Here is a 25,303-nt window from a genome sequence, read left to right as displayed (position 1 = left end):
CCTGGACATCAATATATCCTGTTAAAAAAACTTTTCAGACTGTGCATCAAACAAAAAGTAAGCAAAATGCACCTCTTCATCTCTGTATTGAATTCCCAAAATGCCTCCAAATTCTATAAACCATTGTACTCACTCTGAATACCATCTCTGCTTCCTGAGCATGTACATCTTACTGATCTCCATCCAATAAATACCTCAGTGTTCCCAGCCAGTCAATGTCTTGCTAATCCCATCCAATCAATACTGCTGTAACAATATTCTGGTAAACCATCCAATGTGGTCAGTTAGCTCACCCAATCACTCTGTTTGTAACCTCATCCAATCAACAGCAGAGGGGTTATGTGTGTGTCTGTGCAGCAATCTTTGCAAGATGGCTTGATGGCTTGAGAGCTTGAGAGACCAATGAATGAAGCATGGGCCCCATAAAAGGAAGCCAGCATCAGTCCAAAAATTATGTTGAGCTTGTACATAGTTTGAGTGAAGGCCTAATTACAGTATTGCATCCAGTTCTGGCCTCAGCACGAGACGGTATTTGAGAGGATTTACCAGAGTGAATGCAGAAGTGATAGATGCTGTTACAAGGCTAGATTGGAGAGGTAGGGGGTTGTTCATACAAAAGGAAGATTTGATAGAGCTGCACAGGATGTTAAAGACGGTTTAGAAAACCAAGTTGTCATTGGCTGATGGTGTGAGGACTGGAGGTCACCAATTTGGAGTTTTGTGTTTGTGTTATAGTGGAAATGTAAGAAAGAAACGTTGTAAATTAGGTGAGTGATAATGACTTGGAACTGGTTAGATATGGAGTGTTGTGAAAGCAGAAGCATTCAGTAGGGTGTTCCAGTGGGGTGAGTGGTGGACGGTGAGCTAGCACAGCAATGCTGCCTGGAGTAAAGCTAGTTCCCATAGGTTATGCTGCACCAGTGAGTTTCCTGAGTGTAATCAGTCCCACTATTTCCTCAGATGTATGTTTTCACAGTCACACTGATTTTAAAGTCAAGAGGAACTGTCTTAGTCTGTCTGACCTCCACCTGAATAATTTAATACAACAAACAATCGTGATCAGAGCTATTTAGGTGATGAGGAACTATGTGGCTAATGAATGGAGCATCACTTAAATTCTCATCACAAGACATTGTGAAGCAAGAATGTTAAATCTTTAACTCTATCTCAGGAAAGAGCAGTCAGGAGACTTTGAGGTGACCCTGTGACAGTACTGTGCCTTTAAGAGAGATGTGTTCTGTGCTAATTGGTCCACACAGAAAGGTGGGGGATGGGAGGCAGTTGCCATAGTGTTGCCAAAACGTGTCTTTCAGCCATTCATTTGGTGACAGCTTTGAGTTCTCCCTGAGTGCTTTTTTAATAATTAAAAAAACAGACAAAAGAATCATGAGGGGGCAGTGTCAGGGCTCACACTCCACCAGGAAGTTGTGGAGGTTTGCTTTCAGTTAGTGAGGAAGTTCCTGCTGCTGCTGAGCTAAAAGCATGAGTTCCCAGCTACCAGCGTGAAGTCTTAGACAGTGAGGCTCCCTGTCTAAAAAAACAATAGGTGCAGATTGTTTGTTTCTTTCTTCTGTATTGGAGGGGGACAGCACATGAGAATTGTAACTGTGCAGCTGAATTGTATTTTTGCCAAAAGGTGTGTTTATGGGATGTTCCTATGCTGCATCAGTTGATGATTAATAGTTAAATAATACATAATCTTGCTAGGTATTCCAATAGGGTTAACATTATTTCTATTTTTTTTCTTTTGTATTTTAACTGTTTGTAAGAATAAAGTGTGTTTTGATTTAAAGACTAGTGGTGGACCAATCGAATCACATCTGGGACACAGTGCTTTATACTCACCCTTAAACAAATCTATAAAAGGATAGGGTCTAGGCCAGCTCCTTACAATATTTTGGTGTCAGGGTCTTTTGTAGTCCATAGCAACCCTCCTCTTTGAACCTGTTATCATCCAACCCAAAATCTAGTTTCACTGGGAGGTATATGATACCATGGGATTGCCTTGGCTTGTCTAGGTCCAGTGTGGAATAGCAAAGGGGCTTTCAATATCAAAGTCTTTTCCACAACTGTGCAGTGCAATTCACCTTGTTCTGTTTTTATGTAAGGAGGGATGCTCCTGCATTTCAGGCAATTCAGAGAAGATTCAGTGGGTTGGCTTCTCATAGGGAAGGGATTGGACTGATGCTGGACTCCGGAAAAATATCAAGAGACTTTATTGAAATAGGGAGGGCTCTGAAGGAGTTGACAAGGTAAATGCTGAGAGGATGAATGAATGATTTTTTTTATTATTGCCACATCTATTTTACAATAAGAAAAAAATAGTGAGTTTTGAGAAGATTTGTAGCTCAGGTTGATGTTCTGGATGTAGGTTTGCTCACTGAGCTGGAAGGTTCGGGTGAAGCACTGGTGGCATGGTCCACTTTCTATTTATGTTTAGGCTTCCTTGGGTTGGTGATGTCACTTCCTGTGGTGACATCATTTCCTGTGGCAATGACTTGAATCTCATTTACCAACCCTGAGAAAAAGAACAGGAAATGGCAATGTGTTTGTTGATAGCATTCCAGTCGGAATGCCATGCTTCCAGGGATTCTCATGCATTCCAACTGGAACTCTGTCAGCAAACACATTGACTTGGATCCCATTTAATACCCTCTGAGAAAAAGAACAGGAAATGATATCACCATAGAATGTAACATCACCACAGGAAATGACATCAGCCCAAGGAAACCTAAACATGTAAATAGAAAATGGACGAGTGCTTTATCCTGAGGCTAACTGATGATGTTACCTGGTATGGTGATGAAATGTCTGTAAACGAACTTTACAGCTCAGCGAGCAAACCTACATCCAAAAGATAGTGATCTCCTTGTGAGGGAATAAGGGTCACAGTTTGTGAATATGCAATCTCAAATTTTAGACAAAGATGAGGTGGAATTTCTTCTCTCAGAATGTCATTAATGTGTGGAATTCTCTTCCCCAGAGAACAGTGGGGCTGGGTTATTGAATCTATTTATGGCTGGATAAACACAGGCTCTAAAATCTGACAAATCCCCACAACCTGTTGGTCCACATCCTATGATTTTAAAAGAGATAGCTACAGAGTAATGCATGCAGTGACTATGATTTTCCCAAATTATACAGATTCTGGAACTGCCCCGCAGATTGGAAGCTTACAAATATAACACTATTACACAAGAATAGAGACAAAGGCAACCGGGAACTATAGGTCAGTTAGCCTGACATCAGTCACTGAGAAGTTGCTAGAATCTATCTTCAATAAAGTCCTAACAATATACTTTGATATTGTAGAAAGTTGAACAGTACTTTATCTAGTGGATAAACTATTCTAATGCATATGGAGATATTTCCACCTGCACAAAGTTGGTCTTTCCCTTGACAACTTGCCAGTTGTCAGGTGTCAGTCTGGCAGATACATTATTTAATGGTCATTTCCCTTTTCCCTTCACAGCATTGTTGTAACTCACTCTTAAGAGCCCTTTCCAAGATGGCACCAGCATGGTAAGTAGGTTCAGGTGTGCCAGAGCCATCTGCTTCTGGACAGCGGCATTATTTTCTCTATGTGCCTTTTGTCTTTAATCGTTTTCTTCTTTTCTTCTTCATCTTTCAGGCGGAGTGGGGTTGTCAGCAGGGCAGTGGTTGCAGCATTGGTGGCATTGCCCAGAGCAGGGATGCCTGACGGTGGTAGGCCTGGAGCCTGGATTCTTGATGGTGATGGTGAGGGAGCAGCAGCAGCAGAGCCCGGGTCTCCTGAAGCACCGTTGTCGTTGTTGCTGTTCCCAGAGCAGAACACCTTGCAGAAGCCCTGAAGCTGTGCTTGAAACCTCCAATTTAAATAGAAGATGAGCCCTTACTTCAGTGATTTCTTTTTATCTTTAATGTACCTTAAATGGCACAAAATTGTAATGACAAAACACATTTTGCTGTAGCTTCATGATATATGTGACAATAAATCATTCATTCATTCAGGCTACAGCATTTGATGATGAACAGTGAAAGAGGGAGCATTATTTTTACTCTATTTTTTGCACTTATTCGGCCTCTGATCCACTGTGTACATGTAATTCTGAAAAGCTTCCAAAATGCACACGACCAGAAAGCTGTTATTGGCACCTTTCAAACAGCAGAATCCCTGCATGGTTTCTGCACGGCTGAAACTAGCCAGAGATGGAAATGGGGAAGTGACACACAAATCCATGTTGCAGACACCATGTGGATATGGATTAGGAGGACAAAATCCAACCCATCTCTCCTTCTCAGTCTATCAGTCTTTCAGTTTTTATCTCCCTCTCTCGCTCTGTCTCTTTACCTGTCTGTCTTTCTCTTTCTCTGTCTATTTCTCTCTCAGTAGTTTGTCTCTCTGTCTCTGTCTCTCTCTGTCTCTCTCTGTCTGTCTGAGTCTCTCTCTCTGTCTGTCTCTCAGTCTGTGTCTCTCTCTCTCTCTTGATCTCATTTTGTCTCTCTCTGTCTCTCTGTCTCTCTCTTTCTGTACCTGTCTACCTTTGTGACCTCAGTCCTGTTGTTCACATTCTCTCCTCTTCAGGGGGAGTATTTAGGTACAAGTCACACAGAAAGGGGAGTTTAATTTTCACATTTCCTAATCATCTGATTCTTATCGATTGGCTATTATAGTTAACATTCTCATTAAGACTATCTCAAACAAATCTTCCTGCGAAAGGCATTTCATCCATATTTAAAACAAACAATTACTGTTCAGGAAAATACCCCACACAAAAGTTCGATAAAAATATTTGGGAGCACACAGGTCAGAAAGTAGCCTAGAAATGAAAGTAGGTATGGAGCTGGTTAGGGAAGTGTTGTCCTGGTTAGAGAGGTATAGACCTGGTTACGGAGGTATGATCCTGGTTAGGGAAGTGTTGTCCTGGTTAGAGAGGTATAGACCTGGTTACGGAGGTATGATCCTGGTTAGGGAAGTGTTGTCCTGGTTAGAGAGGTATAGACCTGGTTACGGAGGTATGATCCTGGTTAGGGAAGTGTTGTCCTGGTTAGAGAGGTATAGACCTGGTTACGGAGGTATGATCCTGGTTAGGGAAGTGTTGTCCTGGTTAGAGAGGTATAGACCTGGTTACGGAGGTATGATCCTGGTTAGGGAAGTGTTGTCCTGGTTAGAGAGGTATAGACCTGGTTACGGAGGTATGATCCTGGTTAGGGAAGTGTTGTCCTGGTTAGAGAGGTATAGACCTGGTTACGGAGGTATGATCCTGGTTAGGGAAGTGTTGTCCTGGTTAGAGAGGTATAGACCTGGTTACGGAGGTATGATCCTGGTTAGGGAAGTGTTGTCCTGGTTAGAGAGGTATAGACCTGGTTACGGAGGTATGATCCTGGTTAGGGAAGTGTTGTCCTGGTTAGAGAGGTATAGACCTGGTTACGGAGGTATGATCCTGGTTAGGGAAGTGTTGTCCTGGTTAGAGAGGTATAGACCTGGTTACGGAGGTATGATCCTGGTTAGGGAAGTGTTGTCCTGGTTAGAGAGGTATAGACCTGGTTACGGAGATATGATCCTGGTTAGGGAGGTAAGATCCTGGTTAGGGAGGTATAGACCTGGTTAAGGAAGTATGATCCTGGTTAGGGAGATATAAACCTGGTTAAGGAGGTATAATCCTGGTTAGGGAGGTAAGATCCTGGTTAGGGAGGTAAGATCTTGGTTAGGGAGGTATAGACCTGATTAAGGAAGTATGATCCTGGTTAAAGAGGTATAGACCTGGTTAGGGACAAGTGAAGTCTGGCTATTGGAAAGGGTGTTGTATACCTGAGGCAGGGATATCTTTATGAAAGGAAACTTTTAAACTTAGAAAGCATTTTACTGGATTGGTTCCTGGGAGGAGGCGATTGTTATGAGAGTAGATTACGTCCATATTCCCCTGTGTTTAGGTGAATGACAAATTGGATTATGTAGGCAGTGGCTTGGGAGAATTGTGCCAGTGTCTGAGACCCTCGGTAATAGCAGCCTATGTGCCTGCACTGTGCCCTGAGTGTGGGTTCAGTGCTGCTCAAGGAATTCACAAAGTTGCTCAGGGCTGTAGAATGGGCTGCTGCCCTTTCCCCAGGCTGCAGTCTGATGTGAATCAGCATTGGGCCAGTGGTTCCAAACCTCATTGAGCTGCAGGACAGCAGGGCATTGGAGCAGAGGGCAAGTTGTGTGGCCGAGGGAGGAGGGGAGGTGGATCTCCTCGAGTATCTATGGTGCACTGTTCCTGATCCTGCCCCTGCTGATGGAGCTGCAGTCTAGCAAGGATTTGGTCACTGACAGTGCCACCTCCTCCATCCAGTCCTCTAGCTGCAGTAGAGGGTGACAATGACATTGCCACAAGGTCCTTCCAGTCTGGAACTAGAAACATGGTGACTATCTGAGTCTCCCCTGCACAGTGATTCATAGACTGCCAGGGTCAGGAATTCCCATTCTAATGAAGAACAGCTGTTTTACGATCAGGTATGCTCAGAGGTGACCCTACGATGCTCACTGGGTTGCCCAGTGAGATTGTATCTTTTTGACCACAATTCTGAAAGCAAAGACACCACCAAAAAAAATTAAGAAGGATATTATTAAACTGGAGAGGTTTCAGAAAAGATTTACCAGGATGTCGATGGAAATGGAGGTTTGACTTGTAAGGAGAGAGGCGAGATAGATCGGGTCTTTTTCACTGGAATGTAGGAAGGTGAGAAGTAACCATATAGAGATTTATACAATCATGAGGGACATAGATATGATGGATGACAAAGGTCTTTACCCTAGCATGGGGAGTTCAAAACTCAGGGGCATATTTTTAAGGCAAGAGGAGCAAGATTTAAAAAGGACATGAAGGGCAACCTTTTTACACAGAGAGTGGTTGATGTGTGGAACGAATTGCCAGAAGAAATGTTGAATGTAGATACAGTTACAACGTTTGAAAGACATATGGATAAGTACATGAATAGGAAAAGTTTGGAGGGATATGGGCCAAACTGGCAGGTGGGGCTACTTTAGTTTGAGAACATGGTTGGCATGGACTGGTTGGACCGAAGGGTCTGTTTCTATGCTGTATGAGTCTATGTCTTTATAATTTTAATCAACGACTTTTCCAATAATCATCTTCTTGGAAAATCCCTCACGATTGAGGAAGTGATTCTTCCATTGAATCCTCACACCCTGACACATGGTGGGGGAGCTGGTGTTTGAAGAGGTGGGATGCTCTGTTTTCCACACTCTCCATCCCTTCTTGGTGCACAGCCTCCACTTGAGGCTGTCCTGTCGGTGATGCTAGATCAGTTGGCATTTTTGTAGATACCTCGCAGGCAGAGACATTGCCCAGCCATCATTAAAGAATGCTATATCTGCATAGGCTATTCACTGTGGGTCACTCCCAGAAAATGTGTAGATGTAAGACAAATCACCACAAACCCCAGGAACCCCATCCAGGAGAAAGATATAAATAGAAAGCAGGAGCCAACAGCTTCGCTTCACTTGGAGGTCGCCACTGATGATGTTACCTAGCCAGGTAATGAGACGTCTGGATATCTAACCTACAGCTCAGCGAGCAAACCTACACCCTACACTGTAAGACACTACTTTAGAACAACAGAGGTTGTAGTGTCATAAATGCAAAGAGATCTTCACAGTCAAACAGTTTATTATTAGAAACATAGTTTCAATTAATGAAATTCCTGTGGTGAACCAGAAAAGACAGAACTTGCCTGTGTCAATGGACATTTTGTTGATTTTGCACCTGACACCTGATTGAGTGTCTCTATCCAATCACATCAGTTCTTATTACTTGTCTTCTCTGTGCAGTTTCCAGCCACAGCTCAATTCTTTTCATTTCACACACTTCTCTTTCTTTTTGAGTAGGAATGACACCAGGATTGTCCTGATGAAGGGCTCTGGCCCGAAACGTCGACTCTCTTGCTCCTCGGATGCTGCCTGACCTACTGCGCTTTTCCAGCATCACACTCTCGACTCTGATCTCCAGCATCTGCAGTCCTCACTTTCTCCTACCAGTGTTGTCCTGTTGGTCCTATAGCATCCACAGACTAACTCAGAACTGATTCGTTTCCTGCATATGTCACTAAACTGGCTGTTCCCAAATCAGATATACACTGTTTGTACAGTATTGCCTGTATTGTGATTTCTCTAATGTCTGGGGTTTTATTGTAAATGTAACTTCTGCTCTGTTTCAAATGCTGTTTGGGACTTTTTCATGTACTTTTCATGTTTGCATCATTGCTTTTGTTATTTTTGTAGAAAAACCACTGTTGATCGCCATGTTGCATTCTTGTGTTTTGTTTAACACAGAATTACTGCTCGCTTCCGAGATTGGGAAGTAGCTTCGATTCAATTTACTTGAAGATCTCAAACAGTGAGCTACACAATGAGCTGATAATGTGTAGCCACCGAGCAAATTAGGCACAATGTTCATAGTCTCATGGTTGTCGATCAAGTGGTGTCATTCTGGTCCTTGCCTCATCTCCATGCACAGTTCCTAAAGCAATGGCACTCTACCTAGCAGTTATCCCTCTGGCCTGCTGCTCCATCTGTCCTCTCTCTCTCTTAAAGATTTCCATTAAAAAAAGATACTCCCTGCTGTACACTGCTCTCCTTAAAGAGCTGCTGATGCCTTGCAAGATTGCAGGGGTCTCATCCTCACCTTGAGGTCTCCTGTGTATGCACACTCACTGTGTAAGTTGAAGACTGAGATGGACAGAAGTTCGATATTCATGGAATTGGGCAATGTGGGCATTGTGCAATTCAGATGGATGGACTCAAAGTCAACTGGGTTAAAGGGCCCCATGATTCCTTCTGTACCTCGTCAGCTGTTCAGACTTTCCTGGGCCTGAATCCCCCCTGTGACTGACCGGACTGGAGACGGTTCCTATTATGGTCAGCTGGCCAGCAGCAGAAATGGCTGTGAGACTGGTTAAGAGCTACGATCAAGAATGCTGGGAACTTTGGTCAAGCTAGTTTAAACTCTGACCTTGATTAAACTGCAGCCAGGATGTGTTGCGACCTGTAGTTTCCTGTAGGGTGGCACGGTGGCTCAGTGGTTAGCACTGCTCGCCTCACATCGCCAGGGACCTGGGTTTGATTCCCACCTTGGCTGACTGTCAGTGTGGAATTTGTACATTCTCCCCATGTCTGTGTGAGTTTTCTCCAGGTGCTCTGGTTTCCTCCTACAATCCAAAGATGTGCCAGTCAGGTGAATTGGTCATGCTAAATTGCCCATAGTGTTAGGTGCATTCGTCAGGGGTAAATATAGGGTAGGGGAGTGGGTCTGGGTGGGCTGCTCTTCAGAGAGTCAGTTGGGCTGAATGGCCTGTTTTCATACTGTTGGGAAGCTAATCTAATCTGTGTTGACCAGATGTCATGTGACCAGCTAGACATATTACCTTATAAGGAGCATGGAATGTGACTATCTACGACTTGGTGTAAACATCTGGGAGTTGTATACCAATAAACTCCATTGGCTACGATCAAACAATGTGATCAGGCTTTGGTCAATTCATTGGCTGAGTGCCAGAGACCTTTCTGGAAGTGGAGCACATTTTCAGAGAGGTGGTGCAGAGGAAATTTGCCAGGATGCTGCCTGGATTGGAGAGCTTGTCTTATGAAGAGAGGTTGAGTGAGATAGGGCTTTTCACACTGGAGAGGAGGAGGAAGAGAGGTGATTAGATCGAGGTGTTCAAGGTAGTGAGATACATAGATAGAGTAGATAGCCAGAGACTCTTCCCCCGAGCAGAAATGGCTGTCATGAGGGTCATAATTTTAAGATGATTAGGGGAAGGTATAGGGGAGATGTCAGAGGTAGGTTCTTTATGTAGAGGGTGGTGGGTGTGTGCAATGCACTGCCAGTGGTGGTAGTAGAGTCAGAGACCTGAGGGACATTTCAGCAACTGTAGGACAAGCACATGGACGGCAATAAATTGAGGAGTGTGTCGGTGATTTTGATTTTAGATTAAGGTAAATGCTCAGCACAACACTGTGGGCCTTGCTGTACTGTTCTATATTAACAGAACAAGGCATTTTTTCTCAAGAGAAACCTCCCGAACCACATATTAGGAGCATATGCCCTAAAGTAATCTTCTGAAGGAACAAAGAACCGTGAGGTGAGATCTATATGGAAAATAAAATTGGCTACTTCTCTCAAATCGGGGTAGCATTTGATTCAAACTAAACTTATCAAGTTAAAGTTAGTTAGGGTTAAATGAGAATTCAGTTAAAGTATGGTAAAGTGCAGTTAACTAAGTGAGTTACAGTTGAATGATGAAATGAAAAGCAAATGTTGCAATAAGTGTATGTTTTGTATTTAGTACTGGTACTTAAATGAATAAACAGAAAATAGGAATAGAAAAGTTTTACTAGGATGCTACGGGTACTGGAAGATTTGAGTTGGAACGAGAGGTTGGATAGGCTGACAGATTTTTCCCTGAAGCATCGGAAACTGAGGGGTGACCTTTTAGAGGTTTAAATGTTCGTGAGAGGCATAGACAAGGTAAATAGCCAACAGCTTTTCTCCTGGTGTGGGAGGTAATGTGACAGTGCAGAGATAAAAGAGAATCAAGGGGGCAATTACTTCATTCAGAAGGTGGTGAGTGTCTGGAATGTGCTGAAGGTGATGGTCAGGTGAAATGCAGCAGGGGAAACGCCTCTGGCCACCTACTCTATCTATGCGTCTCGTTACCTTGAACACCTCGATCTAGTCACCTCTCTTCCTTCTTCTCTCCTATGTGAAAAGCCCTATCTCACTCAACCTCTCTTCATAAGACAAGCCCTCCAGTCCAGGCAGCATCCTGGTAAATCTCCTCTGCCTTTGTACCCACTCTGCTGACCCCTGAGCACCAGCCTCCCTAGACCCTTTCTGAAATGTAACAGCCAGCCAAGACAGGAAAGCCCCACCTGGTCTGGGTTTATACTTGACTCTGCTTTCCTCGCAACCAGCTTGTGGAGATTGCTGCTCAGTGACATCGGAAATGGCCCCAAGTGCCCCCAGGCCACCTGCGGATTGGGTAATAAAAGTGTTTCTGAAAATGGACTTAGATGAATTGATCCTGAGACACACAAACTGTGGGTCAAGTCAGTTCAGACAAACCTCCAACCTGGAGATTTCATGTTCTGTTCTGGAACAAAGAGTTGCGGCGTGCTTTCAAGTGAGTTAATTTTGGTTTGTTTTGAAGCTTTAATTCACAATCTGATTTCAATAATTTAAGCTTAGATTTTAATTTCTTTGGGACACTACTTTTCAGAGCATTTCAGATCAGCCTGTGCTGTGGTGGATCAATTTAACTCTGACCTGTGTTATATTGACATCAATTTGTTTTTATCCATGAACATGTCTTTAAATTTGGGTGAATATTGTCCCAAACGTGAGGTGACTCTGGGAGGTTTAGAGGGAGTATTGGCCCGGATTCCTTCTTTCCTGATATTTGGTGCAAGGTCTGTATGGGAGCCATTATATGAGCATTGGCAATAAATTTCACTGTGGACTTTGCTGTGAAAGAATCCTGGAACAACCTTGTGATGATGTCACAGAGCTGCACATCACTGAGCATAAATAGCACATTGTGGGTGGAGTTAGAGTATTGTCAAATGAGAGAGAGAGAGTCTTGGGAGCATGAAGAAGACAGACCAGTCCTTATCTAACGTAACCATAAATCAGATTAAGGTATATCTATGGTTGCTATGTATTTAATATTAATATATTTAAGCCTGAAGATAGTCCTTGACTTTTCCACCTTGTCAACCAATGGGTAAAGAACCCAAACTCAGTGTCGCATCAATCTACATGATCAAAGAGAATTCCATCAGTGGGACAGCCCATTCAGTCTCAGTTTGACAGAGCATGCAGCTCAGAAACAGGCCATTCAGCCCAACTGGTCCATGCTGGTATTCCTGGTCCACATGAGCAACCCCCTCTGCGGGGACCGTGGGGGCTCTTCCATTAATTCAACATCAACCTCATCTCTAGGATTGAAAGATGCAGTCAGGCCAATCTCCCCTCCAGTGAGGATGCTTCAACAAGCTTGAAGTGAATCTGCCAGGATCCCAGAGTGACAGAGCTAGGTACTGCCTAACGTACCAGAGAGGCAGAGCAGACAGCAGACGGTGGAAGTCAGCAAGTGAGAATGGCCCACACTTTGAAGAGAGGTTGAATAATTGTTTTGTGGTGATGACCTGCAGTAATAAGAAATACTCAGCAATTTCTAATAAGCGAGCCTATACTGCATAAGACAGAACAGCGGGCCCCTTTGAGTCACTGCTTCATTGGCTGCTACAAAAATGCAAGTCTTTCTTTTGAACGTTTGAAGCAGGTGTTCGTCAGCAGGTCAGGCTGAACCCTAGCAATTCACCCTTTGACGTGCTTTTGGATGGCGGGTGGAAGACGTGATGGTCCACAAGGTTTGATCTACCCAAACCTCACTGGTCTTTGCCATGTTATCTCATCAACTGAATAAAACTCCCCCTCAGATTGGGTACACATGCTTAACTGTGATGGCACTAGGAAATTGGACCATGTGGTGATTCTCGGTGGTGTGGTATAGCTGGACTATATGGTGAGACTGGACCACTGCGGTGAGACTGGGCAGTGCGATGTGACTGGATGACATAGTGTGACTGGATGACATCGGGACATAATTGACAAATTAATTTTAATGCATCTAATTATGATGTACTGCATTGTGGGTAAAACCAGAAGAAAGTCATAAATGACTGAGAAACTCAGAAATTTAAGTGTCAGAATGCAAAGGATCTGGAGTCAAAATATTCAAATCACAATGTACGGACCCACCAGCATGAAAGAAACTTTCTATTCTGGAAGAATTGCAAATTAGAGAAATAAGCAATGTTGAAATTTGGTTGGGCCCCAATTTGTTATGTGTGGACATGTCAGTCCAACCCCGTTGTAGAGAGGATGTGGAGGCACTGGAGAGGATAGAAAAGGATTTCCAAAGATGAGACCAGAAGTGTGAGATTGTACCAGTCAGGAAATGGGCAACAAGCAAAGACAAGGTTGAAAGGTCACCCAAATATGGTCTTTCCAATTCTGGACGATTTTGATAAAAGTTGACAGAGCGAAGTTTGAGTTGTTGAGTTGATGGAAAGACCAAGCCTCAAATTCAGAAGAACCTGATAATTATGGTAATAGTATGGATTGTAATGTTATAGATGGTTTTATTGGTAATGGTGTAGATGCATTTAAAGGGGACCAAAACGAGTGAGAAGAGAATAACTGTTATACTGATAGAGTTAGATAGTGAGGATGCGAAGAACCCTGAGTGACATATAAACACTGACTTGGGCTAGTTGGGCTGAATGGCCTGGTATGATCCCATTGGACACACCCAAAGGATGAAGAAGTGGCGATGAATTTCTCAGTCAGAATAAACATGGCTTTGCGGAGGGGAAATCGTGTCTCACTAACATCAGTTGAGTTTTTTAAAGAGGCAATAAAGAAGATTGATGGAGGCAGAATGGTAGACATTGTCCATCTGAACTTCAGCAAAGTGTTCAACAAGGTTCCGCATGGTAAAATGTTTAGTAAGATTGGATCACATGGGGTCCGGGGAGAGCTAGCAAATAGAATGCAAAATTGGCTTGAAGATAGGAAATGGAGGGTGGTGATAGAAGTTTGTTTTTCAGACTGGAGGTCTGTGACCAACAGTATGCCACTAGGATTGATTCTAGGTCCACTGCTGTTCTTCATTTCTGTAAATGATTTGGATGTGAACATAGGAGGAATGGATAGTAAGTTTGCAGATGACACCAAAATTAATGGTGTAGTGGACAATGAAGGAAGTTACCTCCGAGTACAATGGGAGCTTGATCAGAAGGGCCAATGGGCCAAGGAGTGGCAGGTGGAGATGAATTTAGATAAATGTGAGGCTCTGTATTTTGGAAAGCCAAATCAGGGCAAGACTTTTACACTTAATGGTAAGGTCTTGGGGAGTGTTGCCAAACAAAGAGACCTTGGAGTGCAGGTTCAGAGTTCCTTGAAAGTGGAGTTGCAAGTAGACAGGATGGTGAAGAAGATGTTTGGCTCAGTTGCCTTCATTGTTTATAACATTGAGTATAGGAATTGGGACATCATACAGTAGCTATGCAGGACATTGGTTTGGTCACTTTTAGAATACTGTTCAATTCTGGTGGTCTTTCTAGAGAAAGGATGTTGTTAAACTTGAGGTTGCAGAAAAGCTTTACAAGGTTTTGAGCTAGAGAGAGAGGCTGAACAGGGTGGGGTATTTTTCCCTGGAGCCTCAGAGGCTGAGGGGTGACCTTATAGAGGCTTATAAAATCGTGAGGGGCATGGGTAGGGTAAATAGCCAAGGTCTATTTCTTAGGGTGGGGGAATCCAAAACTAGAGGGCATAGGTTTAAGGTGAAAGGGGAAAGTTTAAAAAGGTCCTGAGGGGCACCTTTTTCATGCAGAGGGTAATGCGTGTATGGAATGAGCTGCCAGAGGAAGTGGTGGAAGCTAGTACACTTACAACATTTATGAATGGGTATATGAAAATGAATATGTGTATGCATATAGGAGGGGTTTAGAGGGATTTGGGCCAAATGCTGGCAAATGAGGTGAGGTCAGATTAGGATGTGTGGTCGTAATGGATGAGTTGGATTGAAAGTTCTGTTTCTGTGCTGTATGACTCTAACTGTATGTGATTTAAGTGCTGTCTTATTCTAAGATATTGAAATTCCACGTGACATCCTTCCTGCATTTCTTCCTTTATCATTCCACTGAACAGTGTAGGTTTCCCCGTATTGATGAACACCAGTAATGCTGTCATCAACATCATTCCACTTCAAAATGCAGCCACATTTTCCATGGTAGAGGTCAGCAGGGCGAACCACTCATTACAGTGTACAGACACTCCTCTGTCTGCCACAACCTGTCATTTTGTTCCAGGAAAAACCTCTCAAATTCACGTGTAAATACTACCACGAATCAATCTGCTATATTATTACCAACAGAGTGAAAGGATTGTTTGTCTCAATTCCACTCCACCATCTCAAAGATAATAGCTTTCTAGCACAATCAACCAAAACACTGCCTGCATTTCAGATCAGCTCAACTCAATAGGGTATTGAACGTGATTGTGCCCGTATCAGGGGAAATTGATTAATAAACGGGAGAATGTGACGGTGGATCAGTAAAAGGGTGGAAAGGTGACAGTGATGTCTACATGACCTTTGGGTTGGGAAATTTGGTCAGCGTGGATGCATTGGACTGAAAGGATTGTTTCTGTGCTGCAGGTCCCTTTGTGGTGTAGGATGGGGAATTGGGGTAGAGACAGTAACATGCGATATTGATCAGTAAATAAAGAAATTGTGATAGTGATAATAGTATGAACTATTGATTAATAATTTGGAGATGCTGGTGTTAGACTGGGGTGTACTAAGTTAAAAATCACACAACACCAGGCTATAGTCCAACAGGTTTATTTGGAAGCACTAGCTTTCAGAGCACTGCTCCTTCATCAGGTGGTATATATACTCCACAACCGCCTGATGAAGGAGCAGCACTCCGAAAGCTAGTGCTTCCAACTAAACCTGTTGGACTAAAACCTGGTGTTGTGTGATTTTTAACTATTGATTAATAAACATGAGAACGTGATTGTATCAGTATCATGAGATATTGATCAGTGAATGGGGAAAAGTGACAGTAACAACACCATGAGATAATAATCAATAAAAGGGGGATGCGATAATTATAGGGACACGAGATATTGATCAGTAAATTGAGTAATGTGGTAGTGAGAGTAACATGAGACATTGATGATAAAAGGGTGTGAATGGGACAGTGACAGTTACATGAAATATTGATCAGTAATTAAGTATTCTGGTAATGGCAATAACATGAGACATTGACCAACAAAAGGGGGCCTGTGATAGAGACAGCAAAGTAAAATCATTATACAAAGGGGATGCCACAGTGACAGTAACATTAGATATTGGTGAGTAAGTGGTGGTGGGCGCAGGGGAATGTGATAGTGACAGGAAGATGAGATATTGATCAGTAAATGGGGGGAATTTGACAGTAAGAGTAATGTGAGGTATTGATCGGTAAAAGGGGAGTTTTGACGGTGAAAGTAACATGAGAGATTGATCAATAAATGAGGAAAAATGACAGTGACAGTGACAGAAGTATGGATCAGTGAATGGGGGAATGTGACAGTGACATTACAATGAGATAGTTATCAATAAAAGGAATGGTAAATGTGATAATGACAGTAACATAAGATATTGATCAGTAAATGGAAAGTTCTAATAACGAAAGTAACTTGAGATATTGAACAGTAAATGGGGAATGTGATGGTGACAGTAATATGAGATATTGATCAGTAGATGGGGGAATGTGATTGTGTCAGGAACATGAGATATTGATTATTCAAAGTCAATTGGGGAAATTGAGAGTGTCAAAAATGTGAGATATTGATTGGTAAATGACAAGTTCTGATAGTGACGGTAAGATGGCATATTGATCAGTAAAAAAGGTGGGAAAGTGATCGTGGTAGTAACGTTTCAGGCTTCCTGATGAAGGGCTTTTGCCTGAAATGTCGATTTTCCTGCTCCTCGGATGCTGCTTGACCTGCTGTGTTTTTCCAGCACCACTCTAATCTTGTTTTTTTATCAGCACCTTTTGTTAATTGATTGAGTTTACATTCCACCCACTTCCACAGTCGAAATCAAGCTTATGTCTACAGAGTTTTAGCCAGGGTTACCATCCCGTTACAGTGCCATCAACGAAATGAGAGAGTACAGAAACAAGAAAGAAAAGAGGCAGTAATAATGTAAAGAAAAATGTGATGATTCAAGTCGAAACAAGGGAAGTTTTTCTCCTGATATTTACAAAACTGTCAGGCACTGATGACACCTTGTTACTCCTAAGAGTTTAGTAATGGCTTTCATTTGAACAACTGGTGTGAATACATCCACAGAGCTGTCAGTGAGGGAAGTCTCAGGTTTTGACTCAGTGACAATGAAGCAATGGTGATATGCCATCAAGTCAGCATTGTACATGCCTTGGAGAGAAATGTAGCGGTTCCATAATTTGCAGCTAGACTCATGAACCTCCTGTCCTTGTCCTTTTGCCAGCAAATGCTGACAGGAATACTTCAGTGAGTTGCTGCTGTGAAAATCCTTCAAAGGATTGGGTCTGGTACCTTTATACTGAGGGCCAAGAAATCTGTCAGAGTACCAAGGGGCATATGACTGAAGGGCAGGTATATTTATCACTGGCAAAGTCTCAAAGATTGGTCACATCCATTCAGGACAGAGTGTGCTCCCCAGAGAGGCACAAAGTCCAGCTCTCTGGGTTTCACCAACAATTGTTTTGAAGGCTCAAGTAAGTTGATGGGTTCCTTGGAGTGTTTCAGACACCCAGCTGAAGAGGGAAAGGAACTGTTGACATAGGAAACAATTACTTGTCATAGAAAAGCTTCTCATTAAATTGTTCAGTAACCAGTAAGTAATGGTGGAATGTGCAATTATCGACTTTAGCAAATTAGTTCTATTTGAATTGCTCACATTATTTGGCTACATGCTGATTTAAGCACATCCACACTTAAGTGCTGCTGAAGGTGTATTTTCTTTTAAGACCTACTATTTTCAAACGAGGTGTAATAAGGAGTCCCAGGGAGTTGCCTGTGGTGAGTGTCATCCCAGTACTCAGGTCCTCAGCTTTTTTAATAGCATTCCAATTGACCGACTGGTGTCACCGGACTACACAGTGGTATCATACACACGGACTTAGAACAGAACGACAGGCTATTCAGCCCCTCAGTCCTGACCCAGAAATGAAAATCGATCAATCTCAGGATCCACAGCTGAAGTTTAAGGTAATGGTGTTGAAAGAGTTAACGTCGAAGTTGCATTAGTTGCACCCAATCTGCTGGTTAAATATTTGGCTGACGACAAGAGAGTTCAATACTAGCCTTTGTGGAGAGCAGCTGCATTGCTCATAGCTCCAGAGAGTTCTGTGGAAGTAAGCCTTACAAGAAATGTTTCCTGATTTCCCTCTGCAAAAGGCCTAGCTTGAATTTTAAGATTATGTCCCTTTGTTCTGAAAACCAGAGGAAATGATCTCTATCTACCTTAACAACTCCTTTTGATCATCTTAAACACCTTTATTGGATCATCCCTCAGCTTTCAAGCAATGTAACCCAAGTTTATACAACCTGTCCTCATAACATAACCCTTGAACACCAGTATCACAATAGTGAATCTATACTGTAAACTCTCCAAGGGTACCATATCATTCCTGATTTGCCTCAAGCTAAATACAGCACACAAGATGGGCTCTGACAAAGGCCTTATGTAACTGGAGTATGACCTTCTCACCATGACTTTCTCTAATTCTTTATAATAATGGTCCATTCTCTTTGTGGTTTTTGATCCCTCCTTTGAGCCTGTCGAATATTGATTAGCTGGGACGTTCAGATCCAAGTGGGCCCTCCCCATTTCCTAGACCATGGCTTCCCAGGTACCTCGCTGCATTTATAGTCTCTGCCAGGATATGGTTCAGGTTAAAGGTTGTTTCAGTTAATTCCGTGCCACCAATTCCCAGGGTGCATTCATGAGCATGTTACAGGATGCACTATTGTAGAGTCTTTACAGAACAGGCACTTATCTTCATTAACAAGATGATGTATTGCATGATAGCAATATTTACAACTTCATTACTAGTAAGACTTAATTCCGTAGGACTCTCAGAAACTGTGCACAATATATCTACTCCTCATGAAGTCCTGTCTCCACTGTACAATTTACCACCAGATTGGGCAGTCCTAAATGATCCTAAGTAGTCTACCTCTATCCTGAGACTTTGCCTCCTGGTTCTAGAATCCCCACCCATGGGAAACACTCTCCCTGTATCTCGTCTGTCCAATCCTGTTAGACTTTTATATGTTACAATCAAATCTCCCCTTATCCTTCTAAATTCTAATGGATACAGGCCCAGTTGAACCAATGAGGTGATCCCACCATCCCCAGATTTGGTCTAATGAGCCTCCACTGCACTCCCTCTATGGCAAAATCTATCCTCTCTTAGGTAGGGAGACCAAAACTGCATGTAATACTCAATGTTGCACAATATGTAATACAGGAGCGAGGTGACAACAAGTGCTCTGTGCATGAAGACCTTTGTTAACTTGTCGAGGTCTTTGTTAACAAATGCTTGTTGAGATGGTTTGTCGTGGTGCAGCTGATTTGGTGTTGTATTCTTTCATTGATGATTGTCCTCTGTGTGAAGAGGCTTGGAAATGCTCAACATATTCCAGCTTCCATATTCTCTCCTTCAACACACATGGGACCAAGTCTCGGTTGGTATATGAGTTCATCATGTTGGGTCAGCTAAGCTCTCTTGTCTTCAGAATGGAAGAATGGATTACAAATCTGGTGAAGTGTGAGCAACAGGACTCACCTGCAAGTTGCAGATCATGCAAGTCTATGGTGGTCAGTTAAGTTTGGCACACAGGCAACTCTGGTTACAAGATTTTCCATTGAGTCAGCATTTAATACTCACACCCGAGAGCAGTCGATCTTTGAGATGAATAGCCAAGTCAGGCAGATTATAAAACATATGGGGGCGATCTCACAGCCCTCTGGATTTTGAATGCATGTTTCAAAGCCACTTGAGATAGTGACCATTATATTATTATAATCTCAACAATAATGGACATGTCAGCTCCAGTTTGACATCCGTCTTGATAGATCACATTTTATTCTGTTTTTGGTTTCACTAAAATATGGAATGCTGCAGGATTGAGTTTAACAATAAAACAGAAGTTTCTTATGCAAAATCAATGAAGATAAAATAGAATGCACTAAACTACTTATGTATAACACAAATTCAAAGATTTCAAAACACCTTGTAAAATGCAATCCCTTTAATCCCAACAATACTCCTTTACAGTACTCACAGCAGAGAAAAAGCCCTTTCTATTGCCTATATAGGTTGACTTAGCTGGCCATGAGAATCTGACAGACCTATCATAAAACATAACGTAAACTTTCTCAGCTTCAAATTCCACCTGGAAAGTTTTAACCAAATGCTTCTGGTCTGGAACTTTTAAACAAAACTCCTTACATAACCTATTTTTAACAATTCTAAACAATCTTCTTTCTTCGTCAGGTACAACTACATGACATATCCAACTTCAGCTAAGAGCCCTGCAGAATTATCCAGCTGAAACCCAGAAATGTTTTTTAAGTTATAGATTTTTCCATGAAGTGCAAAAAAGAACAATTGTGGAATCTTCTCTCTGAAAGATTAATTCACCATGCTGTTTACATTGTTCATTTGTAAACTCACCTATTGTAAACAAAATCTCATTAGTCTCCAGAAAAAATCTCTTACTGTGATTTACAAGAAAAGTCAAGGTTATAGAAATACTTACAACTTAAGCTTCTTCAGATACAAAGAAATCCCATATGCCACTACTTCAGACTCAAAAATCCAGACTCAAAAATAAACAGTATTCAAATACACATAAATAATATCTTGAAAGGTTTGTAAGATTGTGGTGATGTTTCTTTAGACATCTAAATCTCTAGAATTTAATTCAGAGTTTCACCATTTACTGAGGTAAATACTTTAATCAGGTCAATGAGTGCACGGAAGATTTCCTGGTGTTGTTCCCAATATTTTTCTTGGATTTGTCTGGCAACAGAACTCATGTCAGAGGTTCCTCTGGAAGATTTAAATACATTTGTGTCTCTGGAAAGATTTCCTCAGTCATGGTAAATAGGTGATTGTAAAGAACATATGTCAAAGTTTAACCTGTTATGGACAAGAGTGATATACCTCAATAAGTTTGATAACAAAATTTAATCCTTGGTCCTACCTTCAGTCAACATAAGGAGTTCTCACTTGATGTAAAATTACTGAAATTCTGATAAAACACATTTAGTTAAAAGTTAAAACTTAAATTTCAATGAGAAACATTCTCAAATTTTTCGAATGATTATCTGGCAAATAATCTCTGTGACAAAATATTTGTGCTGTTTCAAAGGATATATTGGCAAAAATGAGTGTTAATGTTTCGCACTTAACTGATGATCATGACATGTGGGGAATGCAAAGGGTATTTTGAACAGGGAACACTCTGTATGGTAAGTGCAAAAAAATGGGGAATATAGTGCTCGGGGAGTGTACCCAATGGGGAATCCTTGTTCTTGTTTGTCTTTCAAGTGAAGCTGATGTTAGTTGGGTTCTGATGCATATGTGTGCACTGCTTAGGTCAAGCAATGTCCATAGAGCTCTGCAAGAGGGACAGGATACAGCAGGCGCTTGAATTTTGGATGAGATAGCAGCGTGGGCTTTCACCTCCGCGTGTTTTCTCTTTGCCTTTTGTTGCCAAATGTCTGATCTTAGGATTCATATGTTTGAGGGCATTACTTTTATTTTGACGATTAAATATTTAATTTTACGCTAACTGAACAGATGGAGATTAAAAATTGCCATACCAAGCAAGGTACTTAGACATCAGATGTCCCTCACATCTACCTGCAATGCAGACTGAGAAGAGACCATCTCACAGCAGGAGAGTCAATTTAGCTGTGGAACAGGAGACAACAGATCTGAGAAAGATCGCCCAATCTTCATAAGAAACTTAAAACCTTCATGTGGTTTCTGGCATGAAAGAGATGGGCAACAAAGGAGATTTAAAAGTATTCAGTTTTTTTTTAGATCAATGGTTTTTGTTTGAAGCTTAAAATTAATTAATTGAAATATCTATCAGTTATCCCAGATGTTCTCTGTTGCTATAGAGATAAATGGTCCAGGGTGGAATTATGTTGGTGATTCTTTTCAGACAATAACTGGAATTCTTTTTAAACGTTAATGGTCAATGGAGGTCTGAATGCTTGGTTATAGGAAGGACAACAACGTGAGGTTGAGTTTCAGCCAGGACTCAGCTTCTCTGTTAAAACCTGTAAGTGAAGGCTTTGCAGTGTCCTCACGAGAGCACAGTCTAGGGTTAAAATCTCCATAGATGATGCAGCCAGTCAGTATTGAACATTCTGGCTACATGACCTCCCTGCACCAGTTGTGATTATATCAATATGAAGCACTTTTATCTATTCTATAATGAACACATGGAGCCTGGACTATTCTGTAGACTGGGTATACATGAAAGTAATCCAAATCAATCAGTCGATGGACCCGCCAGGAGATATTCTATACGGTAGGTTATCCAAATAATGGATACTGTATTCACAGAATATACCTCATAGTGATTATTTGCAACTGTAGGCATGAGGTACTGTGGGTGGCACAGTGTCACAGTTCTTAGCACGGCTACCTCACTGTGCTAGGGACCCAGGTTCAATTCCACCCTCAGGCGACTGTGTGTGTGTGTGGAGTTTGCATGTTTTCCCCATGAAGTACAGCCTTCACTTATGGATTTTAAGAGTGAGGCTGAGTCCTGGCTGAAACTCACCCTCACATTGCTGTCCTTCCTATAACCAAGCATTCAGACCTCCATTGACCATTAACGTTTAAAATGAATTCCCAGTTATTGACCGAAAAGAATCATCAACATAATTCCACCCTGGACCATTTATCTCTATAGCAACAGAGAACATCTGGGATAACTGATAGATATTTCAATTAATTGATTTTAAGCTTCAAACAAAAACTATTGATCTAAAAAAAATTTGAATACTTTCAAATCTGCTTGGTTGCCCATCTCTTTCTGGGTGGATTTTCCTCAGGTGCTCCAGTTTCCTCCCACTGTCCAAAGATGGCAGATGGAGTTTAATTCAAATAAATGCGAGGTGCTGCATTTTGAGAAAGCAAATCTTAGGAGGACTTATACACATAATGGTAAGGTCCTAGGGAGTGTTGCTGAATAAAGAGACCGTGGAGTGCAGGTTCATAGCTCCTTGAAAGCAGAGTCGCAGGTAGATAGGATAGTGAAGAAGGTGTTTGGTATGCTTTCCTTTATTGGTCAGAGTATTAAGTACAGGAGTTGGGAGATCATGTTGCGGCTGTACAGGACATTGGTTAGGCCACTGATGGAATATTGCATGCAATCCTGATCTCCTTCCAATCTGAAAAATGTTATGAAACTTGAGAGGGTTCAGAAAAGATTTACAAGAATGTTGCCAGGGTTGGAGGATTTGAGCTATAAGGAAATTTGAATAGGTAAGGGCTGTTTTCCCTGGAGCGTTGGAGGCTGAGGGGTGACCTTCTAGAGGTTTATAAAATCATGAGGGGCATGGATAGGATAAATAGACAAAGTCCTTTCCCTGGGATGGGGGAGTCCAGAACTAAAGGGCGTAGGTTTAGGGTAAGAGGGGAAAGATGTAAAAGAGACCTAACGGATAACTTGTTCACGCGGAGGTTGGTATGTGTATGGAATGAGCTGCCAGAGGAAGTGGTGGAGGCTGGTACAATTGCAACATTTAAAAGGCATTTGGATGGGTATATGAATAGGAAGGTCTTGGAAGGATATGGGCCGGGTGCTGGTAGGTGGGACTAGATTGGGTTGGGATATCTGGTTGACATGGATGAGTTGGACTCAAGGGTCTGTTTCTGTGCTGTACATTTCTATGAATCTATGTGTAGGTTAGGTGGATTAGCCATAGGAAATGCAGGGTTAGGGGGTATGGCTTGAGCCTGGGTGGAATGCTCTTCAGTGGGTTGGTGTGCACTTGATGGGCTGAATGACCTGCTTCCACAGGGTAGGATTCTATGATTCTGCTCTGGGTATTCACACCAGAGAAAACCCTGTTTTGTAAGTAAAACTAAAATGGAATATTCTGTACCTAGAGTACACCCAAAATTGAATACTCTGCATATGAGTCCGTGTGAAACAGCATATTCTGCACGAGGTAGAGAATAAACTGTACTTTGGTCGACGCAAAGTGAATATCAACATCCTGAGGGTCTCCATTGTTCAAGAGCTGATCGAGACTTACCTATCAATGTCTTCTTCCAGAGAGTGGTACATCTATGGAATTCACTGCCACAGGAAGTGTTGGGGCCAAGAATCAAGTGTTTTCAAAAATCAGTTAAGACAAAGTTTTTAGGGCTTATGGGATCGAAGGGTATGGGGGGGGGGGGGGGGGAGAAAGCAGGAACAGTGTGAGATGAGCAGCCATGGCCATATTGAATGGTGAAGCAGCCTTCAGGGGCTGAATAGCCTGTTCCTGCTCTTGTGTTACATCCCACTATGTTTCAAATGGAGTTGCTCAGTGACCTGGTTGTCAGATTTGTCTGCGCACAGTAATTGGAAGCAAAAATTGCAGCAGTATTTTGGCCTTCAAATCTCACTCCCACAAAAGACTTATTTTTAGCATTCTCTAGCCACCGCTTACAGAAATAAATGAGGAAGAAAAGAAATCTTACTTGCCGTGACATTAGAATCTATTTTGATCAGATCATTATTTTTATAGAACTGTTAATATTTGTTCCAGTGGCAAATGTAACAAAAATATTTGTGTCAATTTGTGCTTTTACAATGAACCTAGTGAAAAATACTGATGAGAAATTACAAAAGGTTTCTAGTGTTTTTAACAACGAGTTATCATTTTAGGTGAATTCTGTTCCTTCTAATTCATTGTTTATTTCTCAATTTTACACTTCTCCCAATGAATTAATTTGCTTTCTCCGAAGACAGCCTGATTTCTGCACATTGGGGCTTCACCTGCTGGTTCATAGTTCCATTGCATCGGACTGTTCTGACACAGATTTACCTAAATTTGTATGCTCCAAGACCAGTTGGGCCAAATCATATTTGGTCTTATTAAAATCAGCCTTCCATCACTTTAGAACATTGACCTCAGGCCATCCTTGTCCTTGTCCATTGGAATCTTGAACCTGGTGGAGTTCAGATCGCTGTCTACAAACGCTCCCCCACTGATACTTCCCCCACTTGCCGAATTTCATTACCTCCCCACCACCTCCTCCTTGCCTGCTTTTGTAAAGCTTTCTGTGTAATGGCTCAGGAAGCTCTCCTGATGCGTGTTAAGAATTGCACTCCCTCTGAACTTTCCACTGTTGATGTTGGGGGAGCTATTGCTTTTATACTTTCCTGAAGTTTGCCTAAATAACTGCTCTTGTATTTCGTTTGGACTGTTTTGAGGTTTGAAGTGCATTCCCAGCAATGTGATTGCTCTTTTTTGGCCTTTTTGTTATATTTGGGTTTTACGTATGGTTAAATCTGAGAAGCCTTCTCAGCTGCCATCTGTCTTTCCTGCTGTAATACATTGCCCGATTAATACTACGACAATTACTCCTCATCTTTTACATCCTTTGCTGTCTCACTTGAAGACCCTGTTTCCTGCAATA

The 25,303-nt window shown here is 42.0% G+C and overlaps 1 long non-coding RNA gene across 1 annotated transcript; it reads left to right on the top strand.

Moving 5' to 3' along the window:
- Positions 1-1,452: 1,452 nt before the first annotated feature.
- LOC140463733 (uncharacterized) lies at positions 1,453-3,806 on the top strand. The gene is made up of 3 exons (XR_011954762.1): positions 1,453-1,546; positions 3,473-3,522; positions 3,632-3,806. It is a non-coding gene; the product is annotated as an uncharacterized lncRNA (long non-coding RNA).
- Positions 3,807-25,303: the final 21,497 nt, after the last annotated feature.

The sequence above is a fragment of the Chiloscyllium punctatum genome, chromosome 38 (genome assembly GCF_047496795.1).
Source record: "Chiloscyllium punctatum isolate Juve2018m chromosome 38, sChiPun1.3, whole genome shotgun sequence".
NCBI lineage: Eukaryota > Metazoa > Chordata > Chondrichthyes > Orectolobiformes > Hemiscylliidae > Chiloscyllium > Chiloscyllium punctatum.
Note: the sequence above shows the minus strand (reverse complement) of the source record. Positions and strands in the feature narration are given on the sequence as shown.